This window comes from Podarcis vaucheri, assembly GCF_965113315.1.
Source record: "Podarcis vaucheri genome assembly, chromosome: W".
NCBI lineage: Eukaryota > Metazoa > Chordata > Lepidosauria > Squamata > Lacertidae > Podarcis > Podarcis vaucheri.
Window position 1 is genome coordinate 19,460,379 of NC_138757.1, and position 23,837 is coordinate 19,484,215.

The 23,837-nt window shown below is 46.2% G+C and overlaps 1 pseudogene across 1 annotated transcript in view; it reads right to left on the reverse strand.

Annotated features, from left to right (window-relative positions):
• Nucleotides 1–349: 349 nt before the first annotated feature.
• LOC309523262 (NALCN channel auxiliary factor 2 pseudogene) overlaps nucleotides 350–23,837 on the reverse strand; it is an 84,403-nt pseudogene continuing 60,915 nt past the window's right edge. The window contains exons 2-3 of the transcript XR_014224659.1: nucleotides 3,606–3,777; nucleotides 350–957 (exon numbers count right to left, since the gene is read on the reverse strand). The product of XR_014224659.1 is annotated as an NALCN channel auxiliary factor 2 pseudogene (transcript). The remainder of the gene's footprint in view (nucleotides 958–3,605; nucleotides 3,778–23,837) is intronic.

Below are 23,837 nucleotides of genomic sequence, written 5' to 3' on the forward strand. Positions count from 1 at the left end.
TCAATGGAGCTGGGGTGTTTGTGTTTGCCTTTCCTCAGAAGACAGTTCTCTTAGAGCTACTCCTGTGGGCTTTCCCTCTGCCTCTGAGCTGTTTTGAGGCCAAAGGCCATCAGGCTGAGGCCTGCTGCTAACCGAACCATTTTCTCAAGAGGCCCGGCTTGAGGTCTGCTGCCAACTGAAGCCTTCACCAGAGCCTTAGAGCCTGAGGCCTGCTGGTGACTGAACCATTTTTAACTGAAGCCTGATGCTGATTTAAACTTTTTCTTCAGAGACCCAGCCTGAAGCATGCTGTTGAATGATTCCTTCCCCAGAAGCTGTTCCCACAGCCTCACATGCTTCAGAGATTCTCTCATCGCAAAGCAGTCCCTGTGATGAGGTGCTCTGGGGGGTGGGAGGGGGGTCTGCATGGGGGTGGGTCTGTGTGCATCACCCCCAATCCTGTGTCACCTCCTGCCACTGGAGGAAGAGCATTTATGCACCCAGCCCCTTTCCCCCCACTGGTGAAAAAGAGCTGGCAGTTGCCTTTTCCCTGCATTGCAAATGAGGGTCCCCCATCCCTTGTGAGGGTCTCGTCCATGGCAGGGAGGGCCCCCAGGCTCAGCCCCGTGCTGCTGGGCACGCTTGAGAAGGACACCATGGTGTGGAGGAGCATTATAACCAGGACGCAGAACCGGATCTTGCCGCTGCTGAGGTGGGAGCCCGCAGACACAGGCAGCAGGGATGGATGGTGCTGGTGCTGGTACTGGGTGTGGTGGTAGTAAAGGTTGTAGTGCTGCTGCCGCTGCTGGTGAACGTGGTGGTGGTGATGGGGGATGTCACGAAGTTGGTCATGGAATGACTCTGACTCGATGGATTTGGCTGATGTATTGCAGCTGTCGTCTGGGTGGTGGTTGCATGAGTCCCACAGCATGTCGCAGCACTTGGCTTCCTGTTCAGGCAGATTGCTCTCCAGCAACCCTGGCAAAAGGACAACAAGAAAGGAGGGGGGGGAGAGAAGTGGTGTCAGATCTGCTAAGTGCTACCTTCAGGAGAGTTCACTGATGTACATGAAACCAGGGTAGAATTAGAGGAATCCGCTAATGGGTAGGAAAAAGGAAGAAGGAAGCAACCAGAGGGAATGATTGGTGGCTTCTGTTGTTTCTATACTAATGTACAGAGCATGGGAAATCAACAAGATGAACTTGCACTCTTAATCAAAATTGTAGAGTTGGAAGGTCCTCTGGATCATTTAGTCAAACCCCCTACAATGCACAAATCACAGCTAAGAAATCCCTGAAAGGTGGTCATTCAACTTTTGTTGAAAAACCTCCAAGGAACGAGAGTCCACCTCTGTGATCAAATCCCAGAGAGCAGATGACTTATTTTGGATCAACCTGGCACTAGCTACCAGCAGCAGCAGCAGCAGAGCCCAGGGTTGGCTGACGTGGTTTCCTCATATTCTGAAAATCAAGAGACAGACCAGAAAAGGGTTGACATGTACCAGACAAATAGCTTCCCCATCCCTTCTAAGGGCATGCTGTTATGGGGCAGAGGACCTTCAACTAGGCAGGCCTAGTTGAACCTACTGAACTGAATCATGGACACCGAGGCAAATAACTGGTCTCCATTATTTATACAGTTTTTGGAGTTTGCCACTGGTCTATTTGTGGGCCTTAAATGTTATTGGGAGAAGGAGATAAATGTTCAAATAGAGAAATCTGAAAGGAAATCACTGTGGTCATATAAGCCATATAAATTGATTCCATCATATGTGAGAGAACATTCCCTCAAAGATCTGCATAGATGGCATAACACGCCTATGAAGATGTCCCATATTACATCAGTCAGCACATGACTGCTGGTGGGACTGTGGGTTTCAAGGGACATTCCTCCATCTTTGGTGGAAATGTCCTCGCATTTCATTAATTCTGATCCCAAGTATATCAAGGAATACCTAAAATAAGTAAATCACCTGTTCAGGCTTCCCCACAACTATAATTATTGAATATGTGGATGTCCAGAGCTTTTGACACTGTTGTTAGCTGAAGCTAGAATAATAGAAACAGAGAACTGTAAAGTTCTAAGGGACTCCAAGGGTCATCTAGTCCGACTCCTTACACTGCTAGGATTTCAAGAGCCCAGCAATGGAAACCTTTAAAAATCTGCATTTGGCTGTATCATAGAATCATAGAGTTGGAAGGGATCCAAGGGTCATCTAGTCCAACCCCCTGCAATGCAGGAAACTCAGCTAAAGCATTCATGACAGATGGCCATCCAACCTCTGCTTAAAAACCTCCAAGGAAGGAGAGTCCACAACCTCTCGAGGGAGACTGTTCCACTGTCAAACAGCCGGGTCTTAGAAATCAGAGCTTCCTTTCCTAAGTGCTCACAGACCAACTGCTGAAGTATTTGTTCTATGACCTTTCCCGGATGTCTTGATTTATATTGCTGTGTCTCACCATTTCTTCCTCTTACAATTTACAGTATTTATTGTTTGATTCCTCTGGATATGAGACAATTTAATTCCCTGCTATAGCACTTTTGGGTTGTTAATTATGTTAATAAAACATTTTGGGTTGTCTCTTGGGCAGGGACGTAGGAGGGGGGGGCGCACCAGGTGCCATCATGGAGGGGGGTGACAAATGATCAAGGAACAATTACTGCCCTACTAGGGCAGTTCATAAAATAACTTTTTTTGGAAAATGCCTGCTCCGAAGGTCTTATCTTACTACACTAGGGATTATATAGCTAATTTATAAAATTGCATGCATATCAGTTAATATCTTGACCCTCCTCCACGAAAATAGCTGTTTATTTGGCCGTTTTCCTATGTCGTGAAGCCTGAAATTTCAATTCGGTGGAGCAGGGTCAAGATATTAACTGATATGCATGAAATTTCAGATATAGCTATATTATCCCTAGTTTAGTAAAATAAGACCTTTGGAGCAGATTTTTTTTTTTAAAAAAGTTTTTTTATGAACCACCCTACTGCCCTACCCTCCGCTGGGCTTCCCGGGTCATGGAAAGTCAGCCTATGTGAAGAAAATGAGACTAGGCCCAGTAGATTAGGCCTTGCCTTACCTTTGCCTCGCTCCTTGCATTCAGCCAATTTTTCTTGATTTTACTGCTGTGGTTTTTTTTGTTTTTTGTTTTGGTAAACCACTTTGCAGGTTTTTAAAAATAGATTTTATTAAATAAATAAACAATAACACAAGCCAAAACACAATCCATCCTGTGGATTTAAGTATCTGCCCATAGTTGCCTACTTGTTATCTGAGGCCCAGAATCCACATTCCTTTGTAAGAAAATATGAAATAATGTAAAACCATTTTTGCAGGCAAAAAATAAATAAATCATTGGGGGGGGGGGTGTGACAAGAAATTTTCCGCACCGGGTACCACCTGACCTTCCTACGCCTCTGCTTTTGGGGTACATCCCCTATCTTTGTAAGTGGTAAGAGCTGTTCGACAATAAAACATACCACCTCAGAAGGTGGTAGACTCTCCATCATTGGAGGTTTTTAAACAGACTTTGGATGGATGCTTTAGTTGAGATTCCTGCATTGCAGTGGGTTGGACTAGATGACCCTTGGGTGTATCTTCCAACTCTACAATTCTAAGCCTTACCTGTGCAGATGAAGCCAGGCAGTCCTCCATAGATCAGTTCGTCGTTGTCAGGCAAGACGAAGGGACACCTTGTTTGTACCTCCAGGCAGTATTGCTTGCATGGGATCCGGTGCTGGCACTGCAGCTGGGTCACATTGAAGTACTCAGAGCACAGCCAAGCCTTGTAGACAGCCTGCAAGAAGGGAGGAGGAAGGAGAGGGTGTCAGGTAACAGGGATCCATGTGAACTCAACAGGGAACAGACTTGCATGCTGTCAAGGTAGGAATAGAGAGAAATGCTGTACAACAGTGATTTTCAACTGGTGAGCAGTGGCTCCTTGGAGAGTCTTGAAGGATTGTCAGGAGAGCCGCGGGCAGCCCTGGCCTCCCCTCCTCTCTCCTGCTTGCCCAGCGAGCAGCTCAGAAGAGTAAGCAAGCTGGCAGGCAGGTGGTGTGAGTGGTGCCACTTCCCTGGGCCAAGTACTGCCTGTTTCTCAACAATAAGTGTGCCGCTGCCTGCTCCCTCTCCTTTCCCTTCACTTCCTTCTCCTCCCTCCCTTCTACCAGCAGGCAGTAGAAGCCACAGCAGCCATGAACCCGCCACTAACCCACATGACTCCCCCCTGAAGAGCCATTATGCAACATCAAGCTTTTTGTCTTTTTCAATGGCGCCCTGGAAGCACCAGTCCTGTTGCATCTGCCTATTGAACCAATGCCCCCTTTCCTCTGCCACATTGCAAACACCCTCCTCCACCGCCCCTGCTATTTCTTTTTTGCACTTGTTTCCTCACTTAGCTCTCCCTGGCCATCACACTAACAGGGGCCCTTCCCTGTTTTCCTCAGGGTCTCTCTGGCACTAGGGTGCCTGGGAACCAGTGGTCAACTCTGGGGCTGCTTTTCCTTGCCTGTTGAACCACCTGGGCTCCCCTCCTTAGTTCCCTACAGCTTTGCAAAGACTAAATTGGGGGATGCAGCTGTAAATTTGTTTTTTCAGCATTCCTGAGACTGTATTCCCACTGTTGTTTTTTGTTGTAAGCACTTTAGGCTTTACATCCACACCCACGCCTACCCACCTCCACTTTTCTTTTTCCACATCTCAGGATCCATTTCATTTCCCATCCTCATAGTACGGTGGTTTTCAACCAATGTGCTACAGCACCCTGGGGCACTTTGAATGATTTTGGGGGAAGCCATGGGCAGCACTGGCCTCTGACCCTCCTTCGCCTCTCCCTCCTCCTAATAGATTAGACTGTGTCGATTAGATTAATAGAAGAGGCCACATGTGGTGGAAGAGAGGGCTGCATCACCTCCAAAGCATGCCTGACAGGAAATGTAGTTCCTGAGTCCAGCCTCTGCCTCAGAGGGAACAGCACTGCCCACAAACAGGCTGAAGGCAAGCCACAGAAAGAATGCCGTTGGTCAAGGGAGTCGTGGACTCAGAAAGGTTAAAAACCTCTGTTGTATGGAATAAATAAAAAACCAACACCCCTGGAATTTGATTTGGCATAAACCTAAGAAGAGCCTGCTGAATCAGGCCGATTGCCCATCTAGTCCAGCATCCTGTTCTCACAGTGGTCAACCAGATACCTATTAGGAGAAGCTCACAAGCAGGACCTGATCACAAGAGCACTCTCCCTTTCTGCTGTTTCCAGCAACTGGTATTCAGAAGCATTTCTGCCTGCAACCATGGAGGCAGAGCACAGCCGCCATGGCTAGCAGCCTCAACAAACAATTCCTCAACAAACAGGGTCCCAATAAAAAAAATTCTCTAAGTTTCTGTTCTGTTGGTACCTTGGATTGGTCTAGATGACCTTTGGGGTCCCTTCCAACTCTACAATTCTATGATTTTAACACTGTTAACATCTTCGCTGGAGATACAGAACAGCCAGTGGTGCTGGGATGTGGCAAATATTCTGGATGTGTCCCCAAATTAGAAAATTCTGGGAAGGTATAGCAATGGAAATTGAAGGAATAACTGACTATAGTTTATCCAAGGATCCTCTAATTTTACTATTAGAATACGTTAAAGAAACTGTACTTGTCAGGGAACTGACATCAGAAGCACGGGAGAAGGAGAGGGTCTCTGATTCTGCAGGAGAAGGTCCCAGCGCTAGGGGGAGACTCAGCTGGGAAGAAGGGGAAGAGAATGAGTGTAACACCAGGGATCCAGGAGAGCAACGGGACAGGGAGGTGCAGGGGCTCCAGGACTCTTCGTTGGAAGTTAGTGAGGAGAGCCCAAGCACCCCACTGCCCACGCTCACCCTGCGCAGGAGACTCCCGCGCAGTGAGAGGCGGAGACACTTAGGCATCAAACAACTCTTATGTTGGCAGCGCTTTAAGAAACGGCCACAGACAGATTCTACAAGTGACTAAGGGCAGCCACGCTGAGATGGGCTGCGCAGTCCGGAGGGTTTAACCAGGCAATCCGATGCTCAAACGGGGCAGGATTACGCACAAGTAACTCCCAACCACTACAGCAATCTGTCTGTCACTGAAAGTTGCTCGTGCGCAACAAGCAGAAGGGGGCATCATGAGTAAGACCGGAGAAGTCGGAGCCACGGGAGGGGCGGCTGGAGGCCAATCGCTGGAGGAGAGAAACCGCGACTTGGAAGAGCACATAGCCATCCTGACGGCGAGGCTGGACGAACGACGGTCGCTGGATGCTCAGGGGAAACCCACCCCCATAGCGAGGAAGGTACCGGGACTGGTGCACAAGTTTGGGGGAAAGCCTCAAGAGTATGGGGCGTTTAGAACAGAAAGAGAATATGCCTTGAAGCTGCAGCAAAACGATTTTGAAAATGACGCAGCCAAAGTTGCTTATATTGTGGGGCACTTGCAGGACGGGGCGAGAGAGTGGATTCGACCGCTTATGGCGACGCAGAATGACGCCATGGAGGATCTATCGAAATTCTTTCAGGCGATGGACGCTATGTTCAGTAGCGATGTGCAACAGAGTGTGGCCAAACGGGAACTGCTGAGCTGTAAGCAGGGAGAAGGGTCAGTTAGAGACTATTGGTCATGTTTTGCCAATGGAAATAGGCGGTGCGCGCGCCCAGGAAGTTTCAAACTCCAGCGAGAGTCGCAAAAAGGAGGGAAAGGATGTAAAAACGACCAAGAAATGTTTCCTTTGCCAACGGCCAGGACATTTTGCCAGAGTCTGCCCACAAAGAAAGGCCTGGCAAGGAATGCTGGGGGCCGTGGGGGGCGAGGAGGAGGAACCCCAGACTCCGGAGCAGGGAAACGGAAACGCTTGGCTGCCAATCAGCGGGCACAGCAGCCGAGCCAACAACCAATGAATGTGCCCAAACCAGATTCTCCAAGAGCAGCAATTGCCATTGAGGTGGTGCTTGAACTCCCAAATGGGCACCCAGTGAAGGTTCAGGGTATGCTGGACTCAGGAAGCTCATGCAACTTTTTTAGCAGGGACTTTGCCTTAGAGCATCAGCTTCACCTGCTACCTTTGGATGCACCTCTGCAAGTCACCACCATTGATGGGAGGGAACTGATTGGGGGGGAAGTTACCCACCAGACCCCACTGATGAGAATGAGAGTGTCTAGGCACTCAGAGACAATCGCCTTCCACGTTGCCTCATTAGCGGGTCCCCCAATAATATTAGGGATGAGCTGGCTAGCGCAACATGATCCGGTGGTGGCGTGGCATCAGAGGACCGTCAGCTTTGGGTCTGACTACTGCCTGCAGCACTGCCTAGGCGGGGAAACGCCAAGGATGAGCGTAGCCAGAGTGTCAAGCACTGCAGTGGAGGGTAAAGGGAAGGTGCCACCACAATATGCTGATCTGAAGGAGGTTTTTAGTGAAAAGGAGGCAGATAGACTGCCACCCCACAGTCCGTTCGATTGCCAGATCAATTTGCTCCCTGGGGCGCAGCTGCCGGTGGGTAAGCTGTATGCCATGTCAGACAGGGAGATGAAGGAGTTACGGGACTTTATCGACAAGAACCTAAAGAGGGGGTTTATAAGAGAGTCAAAGGCAGTGGGGGGCAGTCCAGTATTTTTTGTGGACAAAAAGGACACTGATAAACCGAGGCTGGTCGTGGACTTCAGGGCAATAAATTTGGTGTCAGAACCTGTGACTTTCCCTATGCCCAGAATTGATGACATTCTGATGAGAGTGAGGAAGGGAAAGATATTCACCAAGCTAGACCTTAGGGGGGCTTACAACTTAATCCGAATGAGAGAGGGAGATGAGTGGAAGACCACCATGTTCACACTCCTGGGGGCCTTTGAATATCTCGTTATGCCTTTCGGATTACAGTCAGGCTCCGCCTGTTTTCAAGCGTTCATGCTCCACGTGTTGGGGTCTCTGCTTTACAAGAACTGTGTAGCATTCCTGGATGACGTCTTGATATATTCAGAAAATGAGGAGCAACATGTGAGAGATGTCAGGGAAGTGCTACAACGCTTGCAGAAACACCAGTTGTGGGTCAAGCTAGAGAAATGTCAGTTTCATGCCCGAGAGGTGGAGTTCCTGGGGTACAAGTTATCTGACAAAGGCTTAGCGATGGACCCAAGCAAGGTGCAAGCAGTATTGGAGTGGAAAACCCCAAAGACACGAAAGGATGTGCAGAGGTTCCTAGGTTTTGGCAATTTCTACAGGAAGTTCATCAAGAACTTTGCACACTTGACGGCGCCAATCACGGACTGTCTCAGTAGTAAAAGAAAGTTTGTGTGGACGGAGGAAGCCCAGCAATCCTTTGAAAGATTGAAGAAGGCGTTCGCGTCGGAAGAACAATTACTACATGTGGATTTGGAGAAACCACTGAGGTTGGAGACGGACGCGTCAGACAGAGCCATCGGGGCGGTTCTGTTGCAGCCAGGACTGAACAAACAAGAATGGAAACCGTGCGCCTTTTTCTCGAGGAAGCTGAGCAAGTCGGAACAAAACTACACCGTGTACGACCGAGAACTGCTAGCAATTTACGCCGCCTTTCGTCGGTGGCGCCATTTGCTGATAGGGGCGCAGCACAAGATCCAGGTCTGCACAGATCACAAGAACTTGGAATATTGGCGGACAGCACGGGTGCTCAACCAGAGACAGATTCGCTGGGCGCAGGAGTTTTCCAAGTTTTCCTTCGAAATCCAGTATGTGCCAGGCGAGCAAAACATGAGAGCAGACACTCTCTCGCGGAAACCAGAGTACTTCGAAGGAGAGGGGCCGCCGGAGACCCGACACGTCATACCTGAGGACCGATGGGTGTGTGGGGGTACTCTAGTGGGCACGAGAGAACTGGCAGGACTCACTAGGGACGATGAATTCGCACGAACAAAAATCAGGGAACTCCAAGAGGGGAGGGGAGCACCAGAGGGGTTCGAAGAGAAGGAAGGGGTGTTGTACTACAGGGGGGCGATGTACGTACCGGGGGAGGCTCTAAGAAGAAGGGTACTCAAGCAACTACATGACACCCCCACAGCGGGGCACTTTGGGCAACACAAAACCATGATGCTGGTGACTCGACAATTTTGGTGGCCACGGGTGAGGGAAGATGTACGCAAATATGTAAGAGGGTGTGACCGCTGCCAGAGGGCCAAAGGGGAACACACTGTACCAGCGGGTTTGCTGGAACCCTTACCCACACCCAACAAACCCTGGGAGGTGGTGTCAATTGATTTCATGACGGATTTGCCCAAATCGAGGGGGAAAACAGCAGTGATGGTAGTAGTCGACTTGCTAACCAAAATGTGCCATTTCATCGCTTGCTCACATGCGGTGATGGCAGAAGAAACGGCACGGTTGTTTGTAGAACACATTTTCAGGCTGCATGGCGCCCCCTTGAGGGTTCTCTCAGACCGCGGAAAACAATTTACTTCCCGGTTCTGGAGGAAGCTCATGAGCCTACTGCAAGTCGAGGTCAGCTTCTCGACCGCAAGACACCCAGAAACCAATGGGCAAGCGGAAAGGGCAAACAGCGTACTCCAGCAATACTTACGCTGCTACGTGAGCGAGAGGCAGAATGATTGGGTAGAGAAACTAGCGTTAGCAGAATTTGCGTACAATAACGCTGAACATGTATCCACAGGAAGGAGTCCATTTTTGGCCAATTATGGATGTCATCCCAGGGCATTCCCGGGTAATGAGGAACAGAGCTGGAGTGTGCCCGCAGCTGAGCAGTTTGTGGAAGAAATGGAAGCGTTACATCAACAGCTCAAGATGAACCTAGAAAGGGCCAAAGCCAATTACAAGAAGCAAGCAGATAAACACCGAAGGGAAGGGGAAACCATAAGGGTGGGGGATCGCGTGTGGCTGTCCACTCAAGGGTTACCCTTTAAGGGAGGGTGCAAGAAGTTGTAGCCCAGACGACTGGGGCCATTTGAAGTCATACAACAGATAAACCCCGTGGCGTTCAAGCTCAGGTTGCCCGACAACATGAAAATACATCCCGTGTTCCACAGGTCCTTACTCTCACCACACAGAGAGGGGCGGGAATTCGAGGGGCGGGAGGTAGAAGTCACGCCACCACCACAGGTAGAAGAAAGGGAACACCAAAGTTCGGCCGCAGAGATAGTTGATTCAAGGTGGCAAGGTCGGCAAGTGGAGTACTTGGTGGCGTGGGAAGGAGAGCCCTGGTCGGAAAACACGTGGGTGCCCGCAGAGGCAGTTGGCGACGAGCATATGGTGGAAGTGTTCCACCGACGGTTCCCAGATAAGCCCCAGCCCTTAGAGCGATTCTGGGAGGAACAATTCGGTACCACAGAGGAGGAAGAGAGTTTCGAAGGGTTTTCAGAATCCGAAGAAGAATCGGATTGGGAGGGTCATTCCTTGGGTGGGAACCTTAGCAGGTGGGAAGAGGTTTTCGCACCCACAGATGAGGAGGACAGCTCATTCCGGGGTTTTCTTGGCTCACCGACCAGAGCAGAGGCTACAATAGAGCCCACAGGTAGTGTTGGGAAAAAGCACCAAGGCAAAAGCCAGCTCCAGATGGCTGGAATGCAAAACAATATGTTGTGGTTTGCAGATGTACTGTTGGAGAAAAGGAGGAGTCTATTCTCTCTACTGAGCACCGGATGTTAGCTCAGAGTGTCATATGACCTGTGCTGGAAGTACAGGGGTGGAGTCGTGTCTCTTCTGATGGAGTCTGAAGGGTGCAGTCACGTTTTCTATGTACTGCTGAATGACAGGAATAAAACATGTAAATAGGACTCCTGTCTGTCTCATTTCCCCCTCCCTGGGGAGAATGCAGGGAGGGAGAGAAACAGAGTAGCAGAGGGTGTGTTTTCCTCACGTCTGACTGACGAGGAGAATCGCCGGGTTTATGACCTTGCCTGCTGGGAGACGCAGCGGAGAGGTCATCAAGTACCCAGCTCAGTTTGCCCGGGGGAGGCCAGTTACCTCTGACTGTAAGCTGAGATACTAACATATGGTAGCAGAGGATGGTTGCGATTCATCGAACATCTGCATGAGAGGCTGGTGAATTGTCCTCCTCTGCTCCAAGGGAGGAGATAAGCGTCTGAGAGAAGCCAGAAGCTCAACAGACGGCTGGTGGAAAGAGGAAGCTGTTTTTCCACGCAACGGAGCTCAAGGTATGCTACATTTCGGGCTAAAAGTGTGAATGCAGATTGATTAATTCTCTGGTTCACGGGGGAGCTGCGTTTTGGAAAAATACAGCTCCGGGAGAAGAGGCCTGCATTCCACAAATTCTTGTGGTTTTAAGATAAGAAGTCCTGTATGCACTGTTGCTAAGTAACGATCGTGGAAAGTTACTGGCATAGAAGCTGGATTGTGAGGCTGGGAATAGCAAAACAAAACCACGAAGTGTTTTGGCTACAAGTTTACGAGCTCTTGGAAGGGACTTTCCATAGCAGCCAGTGTTTAGCTGCCAGGTGCCAAAGAGCGTAAACAACTTGCAGTTTGCCTGCCACAGAGATGACAGGAAACAACTGTTGGATTTTACAGCTTGTTTGAGAGTGTGAGCTGAAGGCTTGGCTTCAAGATAGATGCCAAGAAGGCAGGGGGTTTGCCTTACCCACCTCCCTTAAATAATGACAATTATTCATCTTGGTCTGTAAAGATGAAGGCCCTGCTGCAGAATCAGAGGCTTTTTGATGTAATTGAAAACCCCATCCCTGCAGCACCAACCAGAGGTTGGGAATCACAGGACATGAGGGCCAGGACTGCTATAATTCTGTGTGTCTCAGATGCGCAGTTGGTGCATATTCAGCATTTACAACATGCGAAAGAGGTTTGGGACACGCTGCGTACAACGCATCAGAGAGATGCTGGTTCTTCAGCGTTGCTGTATTTTGAGAAGTTAACCAATCTGAGACTAGCGCCTGATGGAGATGTTCAAGCGCACCTGACAGAAATGAAGTTTCTGCGTCAACAGATGGTGGAACGCAATTTCAATCTACAGGAGGAAGTGTTTTGCTTCATGATGATAAACAGCCTGAATCGGACCTACAAGGTTGTTGCCAGTCAGCTTGGTTCCCTACCTGCGGCAGACCTGACCGCGGAAAGAGTGTGTGCCGTCGTCCAGAATGAACACGACAGACTTGCTGCACTGGAAGTGAAGGACAGGGGGAGGGAAGAACAGAGTTCGAATCTTCCCACTGCTGGTGCTACTGCAGAGCATGCTACAGCATTGAGCGCTGTCCGATGCTACAATTGTGGACGGACTGGGCATCTACAGCGAAACTGTAGGAAGCCGCGCCAGTCAAGAGGCGCGAAGAACAGCTCTACGAAGCCTGAGGCGTCAGGCAAAAGCCGTACCAAGTGCCAGGTGAAACCTGCAAAGGCTATGATGGCGAAAGGAACCACGCCAGATGTTGGGAACGCCTTTATAATCGACACGGGCGCCACAGTTCATATGTGCCCGCAAAGAGAACTGTTTTCGACGTTGAAGAAGCAAAGCTTCACTGTGAAACAGGCCAACGGTCAAGAGTTGGAAGCGACCGGAATTGGGACTGTGTATCTTGAAAGTCTGAACTTGACTATAAGCAATGTTTACCTGGTTCCAGAACTGAGATTTAATCTGCTGAGTGTGTCGCAGATTGCAAAGAAAGGACTGAAACTGACCTATGATGCTAAAAGATGCAAGATCTACAAAGATGGAGAACTGTATCTTACTGCCAGAGAGAAAGATGGACTGTATTTGTTGTCTTTTGATCAAAGTGATTACATGAAATGTAATTCTTCTGATTCTAACAAAATCTCTCTTGCAGGTGTGACCAATGTGAGCACCAGGAAGGTGAACAAGAAGGTCGACAGAGCATTTCAGCGGGTGTATGCTGATGTGATTGGTCCTCTAGAACCATCTAGGGGCGGTGCAAGATTTTACCTTGTGTGTGTTGATTGTTTTACTAATTATTCTTGGGTTTTTATGATGGAGAAACCGCAAGAAACTTTAGAAAAGTTTCAGGAATTTTGTGACAAGGTTAATAATATGCATGATGCTAACATTGATTGTCTTTTCACAGATGAGAAGCAAATTTTTCTGTTACAGAAATTTCAGAAGTTCCTGGATGGAAAAGGGATAGACCACAAAATTGCTGTTTCGGCAGAAGCGTGGAACAGAGGGGTCTGTGTGAGGGTGAACAAAGAATTGCAAAAGGGAATGAATGCGCAATTGCTGAGTTCACATTTGCCACATGAATATTGGGCGGAGTCTCTAGCGTCCTATGTTCACGTGTGGGTGAGAAAGGTCTCAACAGAGTTGGGATGTTCTCCTTTTGAGAAGCTGTTCCATAGAAAACCTTCTGTTGCCTATTTCAAGGTTTTCGGGTCTCATGTGAGAACAGAAGCTCCAGGTGGAGTAAAGAATGCCAAAGGCATTTTTGTGGGTTATGAAAAGGGTCTCTACAGAGTAATTTTGTCTGAATCTGGTCAGGTGATTCTCACAAAGTTTCTAGAGAGTGCTCCGGAACAAGAGCGGGTAGTAGTACACACTTTACCTACAGATGACAATTCAGATGATGATTTTTCTGATGTCACAGATTGCAGTGGTACTGATGACGACACTGATAGCTCAGAGAGTTCAGTTGTAACAATCATTGAGAGGAAATCTCACATAATGGATAGACCTTCACAAATGAAGGAAGAACCACTGTTAGCCATTGCATCTGGTTCTCAACAAAGTCCAGAGGGTTTAACCAGGCAATCCGATGCTCAAACGGGGCAGGATTACGCACGAGTAACTCCCAACCACTACAGTACTAATAGAGGACAGCGAATTAATGCAACACCTCTTAACTGCTACCAAAATTATTATTTGTCAAAATCAGACTGGGGTGGAATGAGAACACCATCCAGGAATGGATAACTAAAATTTGGAATGCCCATGGGATTACTGTGCTTGATTGGCCAGCAAACTCACCTGACCTGAACCCCATAGAGAATCTATGGAGCATTGCCAAGAGAAAGATGAAAGACATGAGACTGAGCAATGCAGAAGAGCTGAAGGCTGCTATTGAAGCATCCTGGTCTTCCATAACACCTCAGCAGTGCCACAGGCTGATAGCATCCATGCCACACCACATTGAGGCAGTAATTGATGCAAAAGGGGCCCAAACCAAGCACTGAGTACATATGCGTGCGTCTACTTCTCAGAGGTCCAATATGGCTCTATTTGCAGTCCTTGTTTTGCTGATTTCATTTAATATTCTAATTTTCTGAGATTGTTAATTTGGGGTTTTCATCACAATTATAACAATTATAACAAATATAACAATTATAACAAATAAAGGCTTGACATATCTCGCTTTGCATGTCATGAGTCTATCTCATATATTAGTTTCACCTTTTAAGTTGAATTACTGAAATAAATGAACTTTTCCACGATATTCTAATTTATCGAGTTTCACCTGTACTGTACTGCACATGATTAAGCTTGCATATATGGTGAGAACCAGAGAGGACAGACAGCAAGGTAATAATAATAATAATAATAATAATAATAATAATAATAATAATAATGGTTATTACTATTATTATTAGTATTACTGGTTATTACTGGTTCCCTGTAACTTGGCTTCTCGCAGTGAGGGAACCGCCAGAAGGCCCTCGGTGCTGGACCTCAGTGTCCGGGTAGAACGATGGGGGTGGAGACGCTCCTTCAGGTATACTGGACCGAGGCCGTTTAGGGCTTTAAAGGTCAGCACCAACACCAATTACTGAAGCGGGTAATGCCTTCATCAATAATTTGACTCTTGTTATAACGTACTGGAGTAATAAGGCACAGCACTGATTACTGCATTGCAAGGGATTGGACTAGATGACCCTTCGTGTCCCTTCCAATTCTAAATCTTATTATTCTATTTCATATACGGTAAATCAACAAACAAATGTACTAAAGATTAATCCTAACGCCAGAGTGGATTTGATTTAAGGCATTTTTTTACAGAAAGACTCATTCTTGCCAGTACCATCTTAATATTTACAGCAAGATGAAGATATCATTTTTGGAATAATAAATTTCCAGAGTCATTTTTACAGTTAAATAAAAAAATGACTGATTTGGTTCTACTCTTAAAAATACATAGACAGATAATTATGAAATTATGGTAAGGTTTAATAAGTTAACTGTTTCTATTTGGACAACTTTTCTGCTGTACAGTGGACGCTCAGGTTGCAAACGTGATCTGTGCAGGATGCACGTTCGCAACCCACAGCGGCGCATCTGCGCACATGCGGGTTGCGATTTGGCGCTTCTGCAGATGTGTGACTGCTTGGCAGGGGGTTGGACTCGATGGCCCTTGTGGTCTCTTCCAACTCTATGATTCTATGATTCTATTATTCTATGACTGCTGAAACCCGGAAGTAACCCTTTCCGGTAACTTCCGGGTTTCGGCGGGTCCGTAACCCGAAAAAACGCAACCTGAAGCGTCTGTAACCCGAGGTATGACTGTACTTGATTGGAAGGAGAAAAAGAATCATTTCCTTAATCACAATTTAAACCATTTATTTCACTAAAACAATACCATATGTATCCATGTTTGTTAATTGATGTGTTTAAACATTTTTTTAAAATTAAAAAAACAGACTAAGTTTTAGCACACATGAAAAACTTAAAACAAATCCTTATTTCCTGATGAATAGCCTTTGGACTATGGGAGTTAGAGTTCTGGCAGCTAGACATGAGGCAAGTTGGAGTCCGACCAGCTGGGCATGATAGGAGTTGTAGTCCTGTCAGTTTGGCATGATGGGGTTTGTGATCGTATCAGCTAGGTATGAGAGGTGGTATAGTCTGGCTGCCTAGGCATGATGGAAGTTGGAGTCCTTCCGGATAGACATGCTTGGATTTGAGATCCTATCAGCACAGAATGATGGGAAGTGTAGTGCGGGCAGAGAGTCCTGATGGGAGTTGCAGTCCTTCCTACCAGAATGATGGGAGTTGGAGCCCTGCTGGCTATGCAGGATGGGAGTTCTGCTTCCGGCCAGGCACGCTGGGAGTTGTAGCATGGCGTCTGATTCAACGGCCCACTTTCCATTGCAGAGCCAGGTGCTCATCTCTGCCAAGCTAATCGCCAACATGCTCTTGGTGGCTGGCGCCAACCACATCATCACTATGGACCTGCACGCCTCTCAGATCCAGGTGAGACCCCCCAGGGCTCATTTAGTCCAGCCCGCATGGCCATGTGTGGACTTTCTAAATATTTGACTATTCAACACTTATGTTAATGGTGTACTTTTTCATTTTAATAATAATAATTGGTGTTGTTAAATATTACGTGACACAAATGGTGGTAGTAATAGCAACAACAACAACAATGCCGTATCGGCCTGAATATAAGCCTCACTTTTCCCCCAAATTCTGACCATGAAAAGTTAAAGAGCGACTTAAATTTGCGACCTTACAAAAACTGGCTTTTACGATATCTCTGTTGAAACAGACATACAGTAAAACGGAACAGGTGTGAGTGCCTGCAGAATTTTAAGTGAGCGGCTTATATTTGGGTATTCCCCCCCCCCCTTGAATTTTAAAGGTGTGGCTTATATTCAGGTGCAACTTATATTTGGGCCAAGTGGACTATGTTATTATGGGGCTGTCTGTTGGTGTGCTTTTTATGATGTTTTCAACTGCTTTCATCAGATACCTAATAATAATACTATAAAAAAAATCCTTCCAGTAGCACCTTAGAGACCAACTAAGTTTGTTATTGGTATGAGCCTTTGTGTGCATGCACACTTCTTCAGATATACTACCGTATTGGCCTGAAAACAAGCTGCACTTTAACTTTTCACGGTCGGAATTTGGGAAAAAAGTGAGGCTTGTATTTGGGCCAATATGGTATTATTACGTTGACTATGTTATTATGGGGCTGTCTGTTGGTCTGCTTTTTTTGACGTTTTTCAACTGCTTTTATCAGATGCCTAATAATAATAATAGGGAACTGCCCAGAGTGGCTGGGAAAACCCAGCCAGATGGGTGGGGTATAAATAAATTATGATTATGATTATTATTATTATTCCTGGCCCAGGACTTCTTTGACATCCCTGTCGACAACTGCTGCTGCTGCGACTGCTTTGAATGTTTAGGAAGATGTCTCCCTCCTGCAAGCCAATTCCATCGGGCCTAGGGGGCAGGGCACACAGGTACTCTGAGCAGCTCTCTGCAGCAAGTGGCGAAAATGTTTTTAAGTGTTTTAAAAGCGTTAATTTGTTGCACCTCAAATGGCGGCTTTTTATTATTTATTTTATTTTATTATTTTCTTTCTGTTTGGGGTGGGACAAATGTTTAGTTGGTGTGGGGATTAGTTTAATTTTAGCATAATTGTTTCTTGCTTTGTTTTTACTTTTACTTGCTTTGTTAGGTTATTGTATAGTTTGTATTTTGCTTTTTAAGGGGAAAGGGTCAGGGCTGCCTGGGAGTGGGTCTCAGCCACCAGAATGGCTGGGGCAGGTTCCACAGGGGCAGAAGCACCAGGACACCCAATCTCAGTGATCACGGGCAGGAGGAGGAGTTATGCTAAGATCAGACCATGTCATTACCGAGGAGGCAGGTTTAGTCGTTGTTTGAGGACTATCCCTGCCTCCGGGTCTGGTCCTGACCGGATGGATACTAGAATCAGCAAGGGATACCCACATAGCCTGAAGGTGCTGCTGTGCAATGCCAGGTCAATGATTCATAAGACCACTGCCATCCATGACTTGATCATGGATGGAGGATTTGACCTGGCATGTGTGACAGAGACCTGGTTGGAGGAAGCAGATGGGCCTGTCCTTGCCGCTGCTTGTCCACCAGGTTTCTCTTACGCACAGCAACCCAGGTCATGTGGGCGGGGAGGGGGGTTGCAGTTATTTCTAGGAAGTCATTAGTTTGCACCAGGTGTCCCGTTGGGAAGACCCAATTTTCTGAGTGAATGTTCTGGAAGTTGGGCAATAAGGGCAGCACAGGATTCCTTTTGGTGTACCAATGTCATGAATGAGCCAGCCTAGCCACCTTTCAGAGAGGGAAGTAGGCAGGAAGAGAAAGGTGAGTAAGAGAAGATTGACAGCCTGTCTTCGCAGGAAGAAATTGGAGGGGATCCAATGAGCCCACAGAGTCACCGCTGGGGGAGTGTGTGTGATAGGATGTGGAAGCAGAAACGTAAGGGTCAGAAGTTCCATTTAAATTGGGGGAAAGGGAGGGACTCGGCAGAAGAGTCATCATAATTCATGAGGGCAGCAGCTGTGTTAATGCCGTCCTGCGTTATCTGTGTACTTGGTCAATAAATCATCCTTTCTACTGAACTACGCTCCCTGTGTAGTTGAGCTGGATTCCTGACAACCGACCTCCCCGCTGCACCAAGGATTCCCTGCCCGAGCTGCTTCAGGTTGTGGCGGATATGCTCCTGGAGACACCTAGCTTGGTTGTCCTGGGGGATTTCAACATCCATGCCGACACGACCTTACAAGGGGCTGCTCGGGACTTCATGGAAAGCATGGCCTCCATGGGGCTGTCCCTGAATAAGTTTGGCCCAACTCATAATCATGGACATGTTAGGGTGTGAAACCTAAGACGCTGGCAAGTTAGCAGTGTCATGTAACTTTAAGTAGTCAAGCTCGTTAAGTTGTTAAGTTGCTCAGTATATAAAGAGTGTTTGTTTTCTCTGTCTGTGGGGCGTGAAGCAAAAATGTCTGAAAGCTCCAGAGGTGTTTCTGTTATCTTTCTGCAATAAACCTGTCTTTGGAAGGACAGGCTTCCCTGTGTCGTTATTTCTTTGCTGCTGAGACTCTGAAGCTTGTACTGCAACAAGAATCTCTGCACTGGACTTAATTAATGCTCTGCAAAGAGAGCTGTTGCTGGTGGCGCAGCGGAAGCGTTTACTGGACCAGTACACAAACTCTCTTAGGTTATGGATCCTTCTACGTTTCTACAGCTGTATTATGTGCAGAGAAAGTGAAAGCAGCTTTCGGATGAGAGAAGACTGGCTTGGTCGTAAATCCAGCTCTTAAAGGAGGCTGGAGGCATCTGAAATGTGAGTAAAACAAATCCCAATGGGAAAGAGAAGAAAGGGCACACAGAGGGAGTAGCAGCAGACCCCAAGAATGGCAGTGGAAAATTTCCAGGTTCCCTTTACAAAGTTGAACTCTGCTAATTACGTGCAGTGGTCTAAGAGGGCTCAAGTCTGGTTGGAAGCCAAAGAAGTGTGGGCTGACTATGTCCAGAGGCGAAAGCCGTTTGTGGCTGTTGCAGCAGATGCCACAGCAGAGCAACAGGCTGCTGCACATGCTCAGAACAGGGAACATGAGAAAATGGACACTAAAGCTAGATGCATGTTGATGGTATCGATAGACGATTCCCAATTACCTCATGTGGAAAATTTAAGGTCTGCATTTGAAATTTGGGAAGCTCTTAGGCGAATTCACCATAGAGCCACGCCCGGAGAGAAGGTGAACATTATACGTGCTGTGTATGAGTTGAAATTGAAGCTAGAGGATAGTGTGGTTGAACACACGTCACAGATGACTGAGTATTTCAACCGACTGTCATCTTTAGGTGTGAATTTTCCTGAAAATATTAAAGTTTATACTCTGCTTAGCAGCCTGCATGCAGGGTTTGAAAACTTAGTACTAACTTTACAAGTTTTGCCAGAGGACCAGCTGAATATGAATTATGTGACTGGTAGATTGTGTGAGCAAGAATATCAACATCATCGAAAACGTATTGATAATTCAAATACCCCAAGGGCTGGATGTTCAGATAATTCCCAGCGTGGGGAAACTAGCAGAGCTGTAAGGAAGCCTCACAAGTGTCTGCTATGGCCAGCAAGTCATGTTTTCGATGTGGCAGCAGGTTTCATTTGATAGCAAAGTGTCCAGAAAAGCAACAGGAATTTCAACAGTCCAAGGCCAGTTTCCGGAGTTACAGGGGAAGACGACGTGAGAACTAGAAGAATCAACGATCCAGAGGGGGAGCAGGTGCTGATAAGGGACTATCTGCAATGGCAGCACAACAGAGTCCTAAAAGGAGCCAACAAACCTTGAAGTGGATAATTGACAGTGGAGCAAGTCACAGTTTAGTTCCAGCGACATCTAGTGGCCGCTTGATGAACTGCAAGACATTGCCAGTTGCAAAAACCGTGACTATAGCAGACAATAGTAAACGAGAAATGAACCTTAAAGGCACAATTTATGTTAACTGTTTGCAAACTAACCTTCCTGTTTTTGTTCTTCCAGGAATGAAGAATGGACTTTTGAGTGTGTCATGCCTGGTAAAAAGTGGTTTTAAGGTTGAGTTTGAAAATGATGTGTGCACCATTTCGAAACAGGGAAAGGAGCTAGTTAAAATTCCCTGTGAGGATGGGCTTTTTGTTTTGGATGAAGAGCAGTTAGCAGCAGGTAGATGTTCAACAGGTGAAGCGCAAGCTAAGTGTGTAAATAAGGCTCCTCATACAGGTTGTGCACATCTACTACACAGAAGGTTAGCTCATATATGCTTTAAGTATGTAAGTAAGATGCCAGATTTAGCTGAGGAGTGTAACATGAAACCCTGTCCAAATTTTCTGGATTGTTGTGCTTGTAAACATGCTAAGGTTAAGACATGTAACTATCCTAGATCTGATAGAGTAAGCAAGAAACCCTTTGAACTTGTGCACACAGACATGTGTGGCCCTATGCCAGTCAAATCGCTTGGAGGTGCGAGATTTATGCAAATTTTGGTGGATGACTTTTCAAGGGCTAGTTGGGTTTTCTTTCTGAAAGAAAAATCACAAGCAGCTTCCATCCTGATGGATTGGATTGAAGAAGTTGAATGTAAATTTGACACCAGGGTACGTAAAATACAATCAGATCGTGGTGGGGAATATGTGAACCACACGCTGGAGACGTGGTTAAAAAGGAAAGGTAATAGTTCATAGACTTACCAATCCCTATTCACCACAGGAGAATGCAGTTGCCGAAAGAAAATTTCGAACATTACAGGAAGCCATTGCTGCTTTGCTGTTTGATTCTGGACTTCCACAGCGTTTTTGGACTGAGGCTGCACTGTATGCGAATTATACTTTTAACAGAGTGTACAATAGCACAGTAGGCAACACTCCTTACTTCATGCTATTTGGGAGAAAACCAAAAATTGATCATCTAAGAGTTTTTGGATGTCGTGCTTATGTGCTGGTGCCTAGGGCACAACGTAGGAAAGGCAATCCTAGGTCTAAAGAAATGTTTTTCTGTGGTTATCAAGCAAACACAAAAGGTTGGAGATTTGTGAATGTAGAAGGAAATCAAACGAAAATCACAATCAGCAGAAGTGCGGAATTTTGTGAACAGGATGGTTGGAATAAAATTCATGGAAATCCTGACATACTATTTGATGTGGTGAACAGTAACAATGAAACTCAGGCCCCAGGGCAGGTATTAGTTCCAGAACAGACTGAGGAATTTGAGTCTAAGGACGAGGGTGAGAAATCGCCTAGTTCACCCAAGTCTGTAAAGTCAGAATCTTCTAGCTCTAAAAGTTCACCTGTACAGCAAGAGAGACGTGTAAAGTCAGAATCAGAAAGTTCTTCAACTACTAGTGACAAACAGGTGACGACTAGTGATTCTGGGTCAGAGGGGGAAACTGAAGGAACATCTCAGGAACTGTTAAGGCGTTCTAAGCGTACCAACAAAGGTAAACCTCCTGAAAGGTACCAAGCTATTAGTGTTTGGGCTGGTTTGGCAAATTGCAAACCTGAAAGTTTTGAGGAGGTTGAGCAATTACCCCAGGAGGAGGCCAGTAGGTGGCATGAGGCCATGCAAAAGGAGTTGAATTCTATGAAAGAACTGGGTGTGTTTTCCATCACCAAACTGCCAGAAGGTACCAAGGCAGTAAGTTGTAGGTGGGTGTACAGGATAAAGACAACAGCGATGGGGAAACCAGAGTACAAAGCAAGGCTTGTAGCTCGAGGTTTTACGCAAAGAAAGGGGTTACATTATTCCGAAGTCTATGCACCCACTTCAAGGAGTGAAACCCTACGGGCACTATTAGCAGTTGCTGCTCAGAAAGGGTTCAAAGTGAATCAATTTGATGTCTCTACAGCTTATCTTCATTCAGACTTGGCTGAAGAGCTCTATATGGAGCTACCGCCAGGATTGAAAGTTGGTAAATCAAATCAGGTATGGAAACTACATAAATCTATTTATGGACTCAAGCAATCTGCTCATAATTGGAATGAGTGTTTGAATGACGTTTTGGTAGGCATTGGTTTTAGCAGGAGCAAGGCTGACAATTGCTTATATTTCAGAAGTTCAGGAGATGCTCAAGAATCTTTGCTTGTTTATGTAGATGACCTGATTTATACTTCAAAGACACAAGAACAAGTAAAAAAACTAGCCAAAGAGTTAAATACACACTTCAAAGTTAAGAATCTTGGTGATGTGAAGGTCTATCTTGGTGTTCAGATAGATAGGACCAAAAATGGCAGTTTTCTACTGAATCAAAAAGGCAAGATATTGCAAATGTTGAAAAAGTTTAACATGACGGAGTGTGCAGGTGTTAGAACACCAATGGAAATGGGTTTTGTAAAAGACAATGAGTTCAAGGATAGTGCTGAATTCAAGCGTGCTGAAATCTTTCAGTCAGCACTGGGAAGCTTACTTCATCTTTCGCAATGGAGTAGACCAGATATTGCTTACGCTGTTAACTTACTCAGCAGAGAAGCTTCGAAACCTAGTGTAAATGCATGGAAAGGAATTCAAAGAGTGTTAAGATATTTACAATACACCAAAGATTTTTGCCTTGAATTATCTTCGGAAGGACAAGCACAGATTACTTGTTGGGCAGATAGTGATTGGGCAAATTTAAAGGATAGAAAATCAGTGTCTGGCTGTGTAATAAAATTTGGTAACTCTCTGATTGGGTGGAGATCCAAGAAACAGAACCTGATTACTTTGTCGTCAACAGAAGCTGAGTTCTGTGCCTTATCTGAGTTATGTAGAGATCTAGAATTTTACAAATGCTTGGCACAAGAGATGTATGAAAAGGCCATTACTCCAATCACTGTATGGGGTGATAATCAACCGTGTCTTAAGTTGGCACAAAATGGGCAGTTTAAAGGTCGTACAAAACATTTGGATATCCGCTTTCAAAATGTTTGTCAAACGGTAAAAGCAGGAATTGTTAAATTAAATTACTGTCCCAGTCATGAAAATCAAGCTGATGGTTTTACAAAACCGCTTGGGTTTCAGCGGCATGAAAACTTTTGTGAAGAAATGGGTCTGAAGTAATTTTGTTTTGTACTGCCAGCGAGAGGGGGTGTTAGGGTGTGAAACCTAAGACGCTGGCAAGTTAGCAGTGTCATGTAACTTTAAGTAGTCAAGCTCGTTAAGTTGTTAAGTTGCTCAGTATATAAAGAGTGTTTGTTTTCTCTGTCTGTGGGGCGTGAAGCAAAAATGTCTGAAAGCTCCGGAGGTGTTTCTGTTATCTTTCTGCAATAAACCTGTCTTTGGAAGGACAGGCTTCCCTGTGTCGTTATTTCTTTGCTGCTGAGACTCTGAAGCTTCTACTACAACAAGAATCTCTGCACTGGACTTAATTAATGCTCTGCAAAGAGAGCTGTTGCTGGTGGCGCAGCGGAAGCGTTTACTGGACCAGTACACAAACTCTCTTAGGACATGCCTTAGACCTGGTGTTCACCGCTATGGATAATAATAATAATAATAAATTTTATTTATATCCCGCCCTCCCCAGCTGAGCCGGGCTCAGGGCGGCTAACAACAATCAAATAAACAATCAAATAATCATACATTCTAAAAATATTTCATTATAAAATTAGTTAAAATCAAATTGATGGCAACCGATTAAGCAAAATTCTGTGCAGGTTGCCAGAGGAGGGAGTCAGGCTG